At 40.5% G+C, this 3,037-nt stretch overlaps 1 pseudogene; it reads left to right on the forward strand.

Annotated features, from left to right (window-relative positions):
* Positions 1-1,273: 1,273 nt before the first annotated feature.
* On the forward strand, positions 1,274-1,938 carry LOC102254669 (annotated as a pseudogene).
* Positions 1,939-3,037: the final 1,099 nt, after the last annotated feature.

Here is a 3,037-nt window from a genome sequence, read left to right on the forward strand (position 1 = left end):
CTCTTTCTTCCTCTCTAAAATTAATAAAACTTAAAAAAAGGAATGTTGGTCTTCTGTTGTTGGGTGGAATGTTCTATAATGTCAATTAGGTCAAATTTGTTGACAGTGTGATCGGGTCTTTATATCTTTGTTAATTTTCTATACACTTGTTTTATCAATTACTGAGACTGAGACAGGAATGTTGAAATCTCTAAATGATAATTGTGAATTTACCTATTTTGCCTTTTTGTTCTGTAAGTTTTGTTATATGATTTTGAAGCTGTGTTCGATGCAAGAATATTCAGGACTATTATATCTTCTTACTTAGTTGATTTCTTTGTTCTATTTTTTTCTTTTAATCCTCACCTGAGGATATTTTTCCATTGATTTTAGAGAGATTGGAAGAGAGGGAAAGACAGAGAAACATCGATGTGAGAGAAACACAGCAATTGGTTGCCTTCTGCCTGCGCCCGAACCAGGGCCTGGGCAGGGGAGGAGCCTGCAACCAAGGAACATGGCTTTGATGGGAATCAAACCTGGGACCCTTCGGTCCGCAGGCTGAGACTCTATCCACTAAGCCAAACCGGCTAGGGCCATGAGTTGATTTCTTTATCATTATGTCCCTTTTTATCCCTGATAATATTCCTTATGGTCAAGTCTAATTTGTCTGATATTAACATAGCTAGCTCCTCTGCTTTCTTTTTATTAGTGTTCTCATAGTTTGTCTTCTTGCATCCTTTATTTTTAACTTAAATATGGCTTTGTATTTGATGTGTTTATTATAGAGGGTGTATATTTTGATTCTTGCTCTTATCTGTGTAATATAGTTAGAAAGTAAATTAGGTAAACCATAGAGTGGGGAAAAATATTCACAAAATATATAGACAACAAAAGACCAATATGAAAATAGGTGAATAATTTCTACAAATCAATTAAAGAAAACACAGTGGAAAAATGAGCAAACGATTCTGAGAGACTGTTCATGAAAGATGATATTCGAATGGCCAATAAATCTATGAAAAAGTACTCAACTTTATTAGTCATCAGAGACATTTTAATTAAAACCACAATGCAGCCCTAGGCAGTTTAGCTTAGTGGACAGAGCGTCGGCCTGTGGAGCGAAGGGTCCTGAGTTTGATTCCAGTCAAGGGCACATGCCCGGGTTGCGGGCTCAGTCCCCAGTAGGGGCCGTACGGGAGGCAGCCAATCAACAATTCTCTCTCATCATTGATGTTTCTATCTCCTCCCTTTTTCTCTGAAATCAATAAAAATATTTTTTTAAAAACCTCACAACGCAATAACACTACTTCTCTCCAGAATGACTAAATGAAAAAGGCAACAAGAGCAAAATGGGGGAAGAAACAGGAGTGCGGCATGAACATAGGGAAGCAAAAGAAAACAAGGAAGTATGTCACCATGAAGTGAATGCTTAGTCTCAGAGATCAGAGGCTTAAAGAAAAGGATAGATTAAAACCTAAAGAGAAAGAAAAGAGAGATCCCAGTGCACTCAAAGAAAGAGAAGTCCCCCCTCACCCATCCTGTGTATTCTTCACCTGGGCCCACCTTACCACATCCTGCTGGATACCAACTTTATCAACATTTCCAGTAAGACCAAACTGGACTCAGTGCAATCAATGATGGATGTCTCTATGCCAGGTGTATCCCTTGTATAACTGACTGTAATGGCTGAAATTGAGAAATTGGGGCAGAAGTATCGAGTGGCTCTAAGGATCGCCAAGGATCCAAGATTTGAACGATTACCATGCCCACACAAAGGAACCTATGCAGATGACTGCTTAGTGCAGAGAGTAACTCAGCACGAGTGTTATATTGTGGCCACAGTTGATGGGGATCTTAAACGAAGAATCAGGAAGATCCCTGGAGTTCCCATCATGTCATGTCTAACCATAGGTGCAACACTGAGCAGATGCAGATGCTTATGGAGCCCCCGGGTTCTAATACTTAAAAGACAAAGTTTCTCTGCTTTTTTTTAACCAACTTTCTCTGTTGGAGATTTATTAAACATGCTACAACATGCATTACTGCTCCCTCATGCACTTGCTGTTATGAGCTGAGAATGGTTAAATACGTTCACTTTTTGGTGTTTTGAAAATAATATTTTGTATCATTTAAGATTTTGTTACATCTTTTTATAAATCAGATGACTGCTCACCAAAAAAATAGCAAAAGTTGGCAAGGATGTGGATGAACTGGAGCTCTCATACACAGATGATGGGAATGGAAATTGGTACAACCACTTTGGACAATTTTCTGGCAGTACATAATTTTTTTAAATATATATTTTTTATTGATTTCAGAGAGAGAGAGAGAAACATCAATGATGAGAGAGAATCATTGATTGGCTGCTTCCTGCATGCCCCACAATGGGGATCGAGACTGCAACCCAGGTATATGCCCTTGACCGGGAATCAAACCATGACCTTCTAGTTCATAGGTCGACACTCAACCACTGAACCATGTCAGCCAGACTGGCAGTACATAAATTTGAGCCTACATATATCCCTTGACCAAGCAATTCCAGTTTTAGGTATGTATACCCAACAAAAATCCTATATAATAAAAGGCTAATATGCAAATCGACCGGACAGCGGAACGACCGGTTGCTATGATGTGCATTGACCGCCAGGGGGCAGACGCTCAACACAGGAGCTGCCCCCTGGTGGTCAGTGGCCTCTCACAGGGGGAGTGCTGCTCAGCCAGAAGTTGGGCTCACAGCTGGTAAGCACAGCAGTGGTGGTGGAAGCCTCTCCTGTTTCCACGGCAGTTGGACATCCCCCTGAGGGCTCCCAGACTGTTAGAAGGCGTAGGCTGGGCTGAAGGACACCCCTCCTCCCCCAAGTTCATGAATTTCGTGCACCGGGCCTCTAGTATGTATATAATGTCTACCAAAAAATTTCCTGAAGTGTTCTTAGTAGCACTATTCATAGTAGCTCCGGACTGGAAACTATACAGATGCAATTAACAGTAGAATGGATAAATTGGAGTATATTCTCATAAAGAAATATTACAGAAATGAGAGTGGGTGAACTACAACAGC

This window comes from Myotis brandtii, unplaced genomic scaffold, assembly GCF_000412655.1.
Source record: "Myotis brandtii unplaced genomic scaffold, ASM41265v1 scaffold18601, whole genome shotgun sequence".
In the NCBI taxonomy this organism is placed as follows: Eukaryota; Metazoa; Chordata; class Mammalia; order Chiroptera; family Vespertilionidae; genus Myotis; species Myotis brandtii.